This window comes from Triticum aestivum, chromosome 4D, assembly GCF_018294505.1.
Source record: "Triticum aestivum cultivar Chinese Spring chromosome 4D, IWGSC CS RefSeq v2.1, whole genome shotgun sequence".
NCBI classification, from domain to species: domain Eukaryota; kingdom Viridiplantae; phylum Streptophyta; class Magnoliopsida; order Poales; family Poaceae; genus Triticum; species Triticum aestivum.
In genome coordinates, this window is record NC_057805.1 from 216,825,034 (window position 1) to 216,837,546 (window position 12,513).

A 12,513-nucleotide genomic window follows, 5' to 3' on the forward strand; every position below is an offset into this window, starting at 1 on the left:
TAAAAAGTTATGGCTATTTGAAAAATCAGGGCCAAGCTGTTTTACAGAAAAAAAATAGCTACGGCTAAACGTATAAATACAGAGAACGAATAAATATACCTTTATAAGGTATAGAAAAGACGACTTCGGAGTGAGGAGACAACTTTCAAAAGTCCCGGCGGAGAGGAGAAATATATTTTTCTTTAATGAATCTAGTCAAATCAAAATATTGATTTAACCCGAATCGGATGATTTTTGGAGGCTCTATGAGTCTATATTTATAGATAGAAAAAAGACATAAAGGTCAAAGGCTACGCAATGTGGGACTAAACATATACGTACGTAGATGAAAAGAAAACGAGACAGAGAAGGCGCGTCGCATGGGCCTAAACGCGTAAGGCGGTTCGGCCGGTCGCGCAGCTGATATATTATTTTAAACAAAATTTGGCCTAAGTAAAAAAAATAAAAAGGCTTACTGGGCCTGGCCCATTAGGAAAAAAATGAGGCGCCCGCTGCCACTATACTACGCGCGTGGGCGATAAATAAATATGGGCCGCACGTATAGTTTTTTAATAGAGCAGAAAGAAAACCGTATAACGAAAATAAAATAAAATTATATATAGGCATATTGTGTATCAAAAGTTTCAGAAAAAGATTTTCTACAACGTGGACATTTTTGTCAAGTCATATAAAATCGAGAAAAAATTCAAATAATTCAAAGAGTACTACTGCCCTACGAAAATCCAATAAAAATTATTTAAAAAAATACCAAAATGATTTCAAATTTATTTATCTCCAATTTTCTGATGTAGGGAATCATGTTACCCTATTTTCCATATATTTTTATTTTGGAGAAAAATAATTTGAATAAAACCCAAATAACTCCAAATTGAGAATAATTTCAAAAGGACTTTGAATTCGATCCTTTTTAAACTTCCAACTCATATTTCATATGTTTTGAAGAAGTCATTTTATCTTCTCTCATGAAAATCATTGATTTGCTTAAAGTTTCTGAGTTGGAAAATATTTCCAAATGAATTCAAATATTTTTAAAAACCCTTTTCATTTATTTAAATGGAAGAAGTCATGTCATCTTCTCTCTAGGGTTTTGTATTTGAAAAGAATTTGAATTCACAGAGATCATAAAAGCAAAAATGAAAGTTTGGGAAAGTCCTTTTATTCCCTCTCATTTAACTTTCAAAAAGTTTCAAAATTCACTCAATTCACACAAGCAACCACACCACAATCAAACAATCAATCAAATCTATCTATTTATATAACATTTCAAAATTTAGAATTTTGGGATGTTACAAGCCTAATCTTGGGGATGCCCAAGGCACCCCAAGGTAATATTCAAGGACAACCAAGAGCCTAAGCTTGGGGATGCCCTGGAAGGCATCCCCTCTTTCGTCTTCGTCTATCAGTAACTTTACTTGAGGCTATATTTTTATTCACCACATGATATGTGTTTTGCTTGGAGCGTCTTATATGATTTGAGTCTTTGCTTTTTAGTTTACCACAATCATCCTTGCTGTACACACCTTTTGGGGGAGACACACATGAATCAGAATTTATTAGAATACTCTATGTGCTTCACTTATATCTTTTGAGCTATACAATTTTGCTCTAGTGCTTCACTTATATCTTTTTAGAGAACGGTGGTGGTTTTATTTTATAGAAATTATTGATATCTCATGCTTCACTTATATTATTTTGAGAGTATTTTATAACAGCATGGTAATTTGCTTTGGTTATAAAATTAGTCCTAATATGATGGGCATCCAAGATGAGTATAATAAAAACTTTCATATAAAGTGCATTGAATACTACGAGAAGTTTGATTCTTTATGATTGTTTTGAGATATGAAGATGGCGATATTAGAGTCATGCTAGTTGAGTAGTTGTGAATTTGAGAGATACTTGTGTTAAAGTTTGTGATTCCCGTAGCATGCATGTATGGTGAACCGTTATGTGATGAAGTCGGAGCATGATTTATTTTTTGATTGTCTTCCTTATGAGTGGCGGTCGGGGACGAGCGATGGTATTTTCCTACCAATCTATCCCCCTAGGAGCATGCGCATAGTACTTCTTTCGATAACTAATAGATTTTTGCAATAAGTATGTGAGTTCTTTATGACTAATGTTGAGTCCATGGATTATACGCACTCTCACCCTTCCACCATTGCTAGCCTCTCTAGTACCGCACAACTTTCGCCGGTACCATAAACCCACCATTTACCTTCCTCAAAACAGCCACCATACCTACCAATTATGGCATTTCCATAGCCATTCCGAGATATATTGCCATGCAACTTTCCACCGTTCCGTTTATTATGACACGCTCCATCATTGTCATATTGCCTTGCATGATCATGTAGTTGACATCGTATTTGTGGCAAAGCCACCTTCATAATTCTTTCATACATGTCATTCTTGAGTCATTGCACATCCCAGTACACCGCGGGAGGCATTCACATAGAGTCACATTTTGTTCTAAGTATCGAGTTGTAATTCTTGAGTTGTAAATAAATAAAAGTGTGATGATTATCATTATTAGAGCATTGTCCCAGTGAGGAAAGGATGATGGAGACTATGATTCCACCACATGTCGGGATGAGACTCCGGAGGAAAAAAGAGACCATAAAAAAGGAGAGAAAAGGCCCAAATAAAAAGAGAGAGAGAGAGAAAAAGAGAGAAGGGACAATGCTACTATCCTTTTACCACACTTGTGCTTCAAGTAGCACCATGATCTTCATGATAGAGAGTCTCCTATTTTGTCACTTTCATATACTAGTGGGAATTTTTTATTATAGAACTTGGCTTGTATATTCCAATGATGGGCTTCCTCAAATTGCCCTAGGTCTTCGTGAGCAAGCGAGTTGGATGCACACCCACTTAGTTTCTTGATGAGCTTTCATAAACTTATAGCTCTAGTGCATCCGTTGCATGGCAATCCCTACTCACTCACATTGATATCTATTTATGGGCATCTGCATAGCCCGTTGATACGCCTAGTTGATGTGAGACTATCTTCTCCTTTTTGTCTTCTCCACAACCACGACTCTATTCCACCTATAGTGCTATGTCCATGGCTCACGCTCATGTATTGCGTGAAAGTTGAAAAAGTTTGAGAATACTAAAGTATGAAACAATTTCTTGGCTTGTCATCGGGGTTGTGCATGATCTAAATATTTTGTGTGATGAAGAAAGCATAGACAGGCTATATGATTTTGTAGGGACGAACTTTCTTTGGCCATGTTATTTTGAGAAGACATGATTACTTTGTCAGTATGCTTGAAGTATTATTATTTTTATGTCAATATTAAACTTTTGTTTTGAATCTTATGGATCTGAATATTCTTGCCACAATAAAGAGAATTACATTGATAAATATGTTAGGTAGCATTCCACATCAAAAATTCAGTTTTTATCATTTGCCTACTCGACGACAAGCAGGAATTAAGCTTGGGGATGCTTGATACGTCTCCAATGTATCTATAATTTTTGATTGTTCCATGCTATTATATTATCCATCTTGGATGTTTTATATGCATTTATATGTTATTTTATATAATTTTTGGGACTAACCTATTAACCAAGAGCCCAGTGCCAGTTTCTGTTTTTTCCTTGTTTTTGAGTTTTATAGAAAAGGAATATCAAACGGAGTCCAATTGACGTGCCAATTTTTGATGATTTTTTATGGACCAAAAGAAGCCCCCGGAGTAAAATAGTTGGGCCAGAAGAGTCCTGAGCTGTCCACGAGGGTGGAGGGCAAGCCCTACCCCCCTGGGCGCACCCCTGCCTCGTGGACGACTCGGAGACCCCCCTGACGTGAGACCGACGCCAAAAATCCTATTAGTATAGAAACCCCCGAAAAGAAACCTAGATCGGGAGTTCCGCCGCCGCAAGCCTCTGTAGCTACCAAAAACCAATCAGGACCCTGTTCCGGCGCCCTGTCATAGGGGGATCCCTCACCGGTGGCCATCTTCATCATCCCGGCGCTCTCCATGACGAGGAGGGAGTAGTTCACCCTTGGGGCCGAGGGTATGTACCATTAGCTATGTGTTTGATCTCTCTCTCTCTCGTGTTCTTGATTTGACACGATCTTGATGTATCGCAAGCTTTGCTATTATAGTTGGATCTGATGATGTTTCTCCCCCTCTATCCCCTTGTGATGAATTGAGTTTTCCCTTTGAAGTTATCTTATCGGATTGAGTCTTTAAGGATTTGAGAACACGTGATGTATGTCTTGCATGTGCTTATCTGTGGTGACAATGGGATATTCACGTGATCCACTTGATGTATGTTTTGGTGATCGACTTGCAAGTTCTGTGACCTTGTGAACTTATGAATAGGGGTTGGCACACGTTTTCGTCTTGACTCTCCGGTAGAAACTTTGGGGCACTCTTTGAAGTTCTTTGTGTTGGTTGAATAGATGAATCTGAGATTGTGTGATGCATATCGTATAATCATACCCACGGATACTTGAGGTGACATTAGGGTTTTGGTTGATTTGTGTCTGAAGGTGTTATTTTACTACGAACTCTAGGGCTGTTTGTGACACTTATAGGAATAGCCCAATGGATTGATCGGAAAGAATAACTTTGAGGTGGTTTCGTACTCTACAATAATCTCTTCGTTTGTTCTCCGCTATTAGTGACTTTGGAGTGACTCTTTGTTGCACGTTGAGGGATTGTTATATGATCTAATTATGTTATTATTGTTGAGAGAACTTGCACTAGTGAAAGTATGAACTCTATGCCTTGTTTCGAAGCATTGCAATACCGTTTACGCTAACTTTTTCTACTAGTTACCTTGATGTTTCTATATTTTCAGATTACAAAAACCTATATCTACCATCCATATTGCACTTGTATCACCATCTCTTCGCCGAACTAGTGCACCTATACAATTTACCATTGTATTGGGTGTGTTGGGGACACAAGAGACTCTTTGTTATTTGGTTGCAGGGTTTTTTGAGAGACCATCTTCATCCTACGCCTCCCACGGATTGATAAACCTTAGGTCATCAACTTGAGGGAAATTTGCTATTGTCCTACAAACCTCTGCACTTGGAGGCCCAACAACGTCTACAAGAAGAATGTTGTGTAGTAGACATCATATATACATACGGACGGAAACGTTTTTCCTGGATTGACTGTGTGGGATGTACATAAGAACGGAAACGAATTCCTTGGATTGACTGCTTGTTATATACATAAGAATGGAAATGTTTTTCTTGGATTCACCGTGTGGTATGTACATATGAACGGAAACGATTGGGTTTCGATGCCTCGCCCGATCGCACACGAGCTCATTTTGCCCCAACCTGTGTGCAAGGAGGGCCTATCCCCGACGGTTTCTGGGTCGTGTGGGAAGTACCCCCCTATCGCCCACACTCACTTGGCGACGGTTCCAAATGCCGTCGTGGAAAGGGGTTAAAAACCGTTTGTATATAACCAACGCGTACCAGTGTTAACAACATGCAAATACAACCCAAAAGTTCCCCCGTTAAACCACAGTCGCGCTATGAACCTCATCAAACACCTATGGTGCAAAACCTCATCCTCATAGAGTTAGAGTGACCACCCAAGGCACAAAATAGCATTGCAAAAGGATTTCCAACATGGGGATTCCGAGAATTCAACTCGGGTCCTTTCTCTCCCTAAGCGAATATCTTACCACTAGACTAGCTAGATCCCTAGCTTTGTTGTATTACCGCATCAGGTTCAACCGGAAGGTTTCAGGCAATAACACACTAAGATGCCAAATTTGCATGATCTTACTTCCATATGTTTTCAGCTTAGAGCATGTTGAATGCTCCTCTACCTGTGTGTAGTTAATGGATGACTTCATCATGAAGCTCATGTATCAAGTTCACAACAACTGCCAACAAGTCAATGCATTACACTCACAAACAACTGCTAACTGCTGTACTTTTTATTTACCTCCATGTTCTCTTAAATTCACTAGAGAATATCCTTGCGGTATTTTAGAAGGTGAATGTATGCTAATGAGGCACCAAAACTACCAAAATGATAAAGTAGTACCACCGTGACGGAATCCTATCTCTCTCGGGTGTGCTGATTCCACCAGAAACTGCCTCCTCCGGCTGGAGAAATTTGAAGCTATCGTTGTTCTTAACACCAAGGCATCCTAGGGGATCATCTTCATTCATTTCATCACCATCGTCTCCATCAACATCACGTACTCTTGATACGTCTCCGACGTATCTATAATTTTTTATTGTTCCATGCTATTATATTATCCATCTTGGATGTTTTATATGCTATTTTATAAGATTTTTGGGACTAACCTATTAACCTAGAGCCCAGTGCCAGTTTCTGTTTTTTTTTTCTTGTTTTTGAGTTTGACAGAAAAGGAATACCAAACGGAGTCTAATTGACCTGCCAATTTTTGTGGATTTTTTATGGACCAAAAGAAGCCCATGGAGTAAAAGCGTTGGGCCAGAAGAGTCCCGAGCCATCCACGAGGTTGGAGGGCGCACCCTATCCCCCTGGGCGTGTCCCCCTATCTCGTGGACGAGTCGGAGACCCCCCTGACGTGAGAGCGACGCCAAAAATTCCTATAAATACATAAACCCCCGAAAAGAAACCTAGATCGGGAGTTCCACCGCCGCAAGCCTCTGTAGCCACCAAAAACCAATCGGGACCCTGTTCCGGCACCCTGCCGGAGGGGGGATCCATCACCGATGGCCATCTTCATCATCCCGGTGCTCTCCATGACGAGGAGGGAGTAGTTCACCCTCGGGGCTGAGGGTATGTACCAGTAGCTATGTGTTTGATCTCTCTCTCGTGTTCTTGATTTGGCACGATCTTGATGTATCGCGAGCTTTGCTATTATAGTTGGATCTTATGATGTTTCTCCCCCTCTATCTCTTGTAATGGATTGATTTTTCCCTTTGAAGTTATCTTATCAGATTGAGTCTTTAAGGATTTGAGAACACTTGATGTATGTCTTGCATGTGCTTATCTGTGGTGACAATGGGATATTCACGTGATCTACTTGATGTATGTTTTGGTGATCAACTTGCGGGTTCAGTGACCTTGTGAACTTATGCATAGGGGTTGGCACACGTTTTCGTCTTGACTCTCCGGTAGAAACTTTGGGGCACTCTTTGAAGTTCTTTGTGCTGGTTTAATAGATGAATCTGAGATTGTGTGATGCATATCGTATAATCATACCCGCGGATACTTGTGGTGACATTGGAGTATCTAGGTGACATTAGGGTTTTGGTTGATTTGTGTCTTAAGGTGTTATTCTAGTACGAACTCTAGGATAGATCGAACGGAAAGAATAGCTTCGTGTTATTTTACTACGGAGTCTTGAATAGATCGATCAGAAAGGATAACTTTGACGTGGTTTCGTATCCTACAATATTCTCTTCGTTTGTTCTCCTCTATTAGTGACTTTGGAGTGACTCTTTGTTGCATGTTGAGGGATAGTTATATGATCCAATTATGTTATTATTGTTGAGAGAACTTGCACTAGTGAAAGTATGAACCCTAGGCCTTGTTTGAACGCATTGCAATACCGTTTTCGCTCACTTTTTATCATTAGTTACCTTTCTGTGTTTATATTTTCAGATTACAAAAACCTATATCTACCATCCATATTGCACTTGTATCACCATCTCTTCGCCGAACTAGTGCACCTATACAATTTGCCATTGTATTGGGTGTGTTGGGAACACAAGAGACTCTTTGTTATTTGGTTGTAGGGTTATTTGAGAGAGACCATCTTCGTCCTACGCCTCCCACGGATTGATAAACCTTAGGTCATCCACTTGAGGGAAATTTGCTACTGTCCTACAAACCTCTGCACTTGGAGGCCCAACAACGTCTACAAGAAGAAGGTTGTGTAGTAGACATCAAGCTCTTTTCTGGCACCGTTGCCGGGGAGGCTAGGTAAGCGGCACTAACACCCCGTCAACTAAGCTCTTTTCTGGCACGGTTGTCGGGGAGGTGAGTGCTTGAAGGTATATCTTTAGATCTTGCAATTGAATCTTTTAGTTTCTTGTTTTGTCACTAGTTTAGTTTATAAAAGAAAACTACAAAAAATGGAATTGAGGGTGCCTCATATGCTTCATCTTTTTAATATCTTTTGTGAAAATGATGGAAAGGAAAATTGTGCACAAGTGTTAGAAGAAGAATGCATTAAAATGTTTGGCACTAAATATTTGAATGATGAGCATGATTGCAATGTTGTTAGTATGGATTCTATGAATATCCATGATGCTAATAATATGCAAAGCCACAAGCTTGGGGATGCTATGTTTGATGAAGATGATATTTTTTGTCCCCCAAGTTTTGATGAGCAAATTTACTATGATGAAAGCATGCCTCCTATCCATGATGATTATTGTGATGACATGTATGGTATAAAGAACAATGATAACCATGAAACTTGTCAGCATGATTTTAATTTTCAATTGGATTATGCCTCACATGATAGTTATTTTGTTGAGTTTGCTCCCACTACTATTCATGAGAAGAAATTTGCTTATGTGGAGAGTAATAAAAATTCTATGCTTGTAGATCATGAAAATAATGCTTTTTGTGATGGTTATATTGTTGAATTCATTTATGATGCTACTGAAAATAATTATGAGGGAGGAATATATGCTTGTAGGAATTGCAATAATATCAAGTTTCCTCTCTATGTGCTTAAAATCTTGAAGTTATGCTTGTTTTGCTTTCCTATGCTAGTTGATTCTTGTTCTCTTAAATTGTTTGCTCACAAAATCCCTATGCATAGGAAGTGGTTAGACTTAAATGTGCTAGTCATATTCTTCATGATGCTCTCTTTGTGTTTCAATTCTTATCTTTTATGTGAGCATCATTGAAATCATCATGCCTAGCTAGGGGTGTTAAACGTTAGCGCTTGTTGGGAGGCAACCCAATTTTATTTTTGTTCTTTGTCTTTTGCTCCTGTTTAGTAATAAATAATCTATCTAGCCTCTGGTTAGATGTGGTTTTATGTTTTAATTAGTGTTTGTGCCGAGTAGAACCTTTGGGAAGACTTGGGTGAAATCTTTGCGATCTTGCTGTAAAAAACAGAAACTTTTGCGCTCACAAGATTAGCTGTCATTGTTTACTGGAGAGAGTTTTTAGGTTGATTCTTGTTGCGGATGATTAATAGACAAATTCCTCACGTCGACCAGATTATTACATAATTTTTGGAGTTACAGAAGTATTCAAACAAATCAGATTACTACAGACTGTTCTGTTTTGACAGATTCTGTTTTTCGTGTGTTGTTTGCTTATTTTGATGAATCTATGAGTAGTATCGGAGGGTATGAACCATAGAGAAGTTGGAATACAATAGATATTACACCAATATAAATAAAGAAGGAGTTCACAACAGTACCAAAAGTGGTGATTTTATTTCCTTATACTAACAGAGCTTACGAGTTTTGTGTTGTGAAGTTTTCAAGTTTTGGGAAAGATTCGATGGACTATGAAATAAGTAGTGGCAAGAGCCTAAGCTTGGGGATGCCCAAGGCACCCCAAGGTAATATTCAAGGACAACCAAGAGCCTAAGCTTGGGGATGCCCCAGAAGGCATCCCCTCTTTCGTCTTCGTTCATCGGTAACCTTACTTGGAGCTATATTTTTATTCACCACATGATATGTGTTTTGCTTGGAGCGTCATTTTGTTTTTTTGCTTGCTGTTTGAATAATATCCCATGATCTGAAATTCTTAAATGTTAGAGATTCTTCACATAGTTACATAATTATTCAACTACTCATTGATCTTCACTTATATCTTTCGGAGTAGTTTGTCGTATGCTCTAGTGCTTCAGTTATATCTTTTTAGAGCACGACGGTAGTTTTATTTTGAAGAAATAGATGAAATCTCATGCTTCACTTATGTTATTTTGAGAGTCTTTAGAACAGCATGGTAATTTGCTTTGGTTATGAATTTAGTCCTAATATGATAGGAATCCAAGAGGGATATAATAAAAACTGTCATATAAAGTGCATTGAATACTATGAGAAGTTTGATTCTTTATGATTGTTTTGAGATACGAAGATGGTGATATTAGAGTCATGCTAGTGAGTAGTTGTGAATTTGAGAAATACTTCTGTTAAGGTTTGTGAGTCTTGTAGCATGCACGTATAGGAACCGTTGTGTAACAAATTTGAAGCATGAGGTGTTTCTTTGATTGTCTTCCTTATGAGTGGCGGTCGGGGACGAGCGATGGTCTTTTCCTACCAATCTACCCCCCTAGGAGCATGCGTGTAGTGCTTGGTTTTGATGACTTGTAGATTTTTGCAATAAGTATGTGAGTTCTTTATGACTAATGTTGAGACCATGGATTATACGCACTCTCACCTTCCGCCGTTGCTAGCCTCTCTAGTACCGCGCAACTTTCGCCAGTACCATAAACCCACCATTTACCTTCCTCAAAACAGCCACCATATCTACCTATTATGGCATTTCCATAGCCATTCTGAGATATATTGCCATGCAACTTTACACCGTTCCGTTTATTATGACACGCTCCATCATTGTCATATTGCCTTGCATGATCATGTAGTTGACATCGTATTTGTGGCAAAGCCACCATTCATAATTTTTTCATACATGTCACTCTAGATTCATTGCACATCCCGGTACACCACCGGAGGCACGCATACAGAGTCATATTTTGTTCTAAGTATCTGATACATCTCCGTCGTATCTATAATTTTTGATTGTTCCATGCCAATATTATACAACTTTCATATACTTTTTGGCAACTTTTTATACTCTTTTTGGGACTAACATATTGATCCAGTGCCCAATGCCAGTTCCTGTTTGTTGCATGTTTTATGTTTCGCAGAAACCCCATATCAAACGGAATCCAAACGGGATAAAAATGGACGGAGAATATTTTTGGAATATTTGGAGAATGTGGGAAGAAGAGTCAACGCAAGACGGTGCCCTAGGTGGCCACGAGGCAGGGGGCGCGCCCCTAACCCTCGTGGGCCCCTCGTAAGGCGGTTGCTGCTATTCTTTTGCCGCAAGAAAGCTAATTTTCAGAAAAAAATCTCGGCGAAGGTTTTAGTCCAATCGGAGTTACGGATCTCCATATATATATATACAAAACGGTGAAAGGGCAGAATCAGAGAACACAGAAACAGAGAGAGACAGAGAGACAAATCCAATCTCGGAGGAGCTCTCGCCCCTCCCATGCCATGGAGGCCAAGGACCAGAGGGGAAACCCTTCTCCCATCTAGGGAGGAGGTCAAGGAAGAAGAAGAAGGGGCTCCCTCTCCCCTTCTCTTCCGGTGGCGCCGGAACGCTGCCGTGGCCATCATCATCATCACCGCGATCTTCACCAACACCTCCGCCATCTTCACCAACATCTCCATAACCTTCCCCCCTCTATCTACAACGGTCCACTCTCCCGCAACCCGCTGTACCCTCTACTTGAACATGGTGCTTTATGCTTCATATTATTATCCAATGATGTGTTGCCATCCTATGATGTCTGAGTAGATTTTCGTTGTCCTATCGGTGGTTGATGAATTGCTATGATTGATTTAATTTGCTTGTGTTTATGTTGTTGTCCTTTGGTGCCCATCATATGAGCGTGCGCGTGGATCACACCATAGGGTTAGTTGTATGTTGATAGGACTATGTATTGGAGGGCAAGAGTGACAGAAGCTTCTACCTAGCATAGAAATTGATGCATACGGGATTGAAGGGGGACCAATATATCTTAATGCTATGGTTGGGTTTTACCTTAATGAACGTTAGTAGTTGCGGATGCTTGCTAATAGTTCCAATCATAAGTGCATAGAATTCCAAGTCAGGGATGACATGCTAGCAGTGGGCTCTCCCACATAAAACTTGCTATCGGTCTAGTAAACTAGTCAATTTCTTAGGGACAATTTCGCAACTCCTACCACCACTTTTCCACACTCTCTATATTTACTTTATTGTGTTTTTATCTAAAGAGGCCCTAGTTTTTATTTACGTGCTCTTTATATTCCTGCTTACCTATCCAAAGACACCTACGAAGTACTTCTAGTTTCATACTTGTTTTAGGTAAAGCGGACGTTTTGCGTGCGTAGAGTTGTATCGGTGGTCGATAGAACTTGAGGGAATATTTGTTCTACCTTTAGCTCCTCGTTGGGTTCGACACTCTTACTTATCGAAAGAGGCTACAATTGATCCCCTATACTTGTGGGTTATCAAGACCTTTTTCTGGCGCCGTTGCCGGGGAGTCATAGCGTGGGGTGAATATTCTCGTGTGTGCTTGTTTGCTTTATCACTAAGTAATTTTTATTTGCTATTCTTAGTTGTTCTTTATCTTTAGTTATGGATATGGAACACGAAATACCAAAAAAATTAGGTGTACTTGCTACTCATGGAGATGGGGAACCTCCTAAAACCCTCGATGCTGGTTATGTGAAAGATATTATGTACTACTTTGACAATCCTGAGAAAACCCCATTCAACTATGTAATGGGAGACACGTTGGATCAACGCGAATACTTTAGGGATTATCGCTTGACTCAGA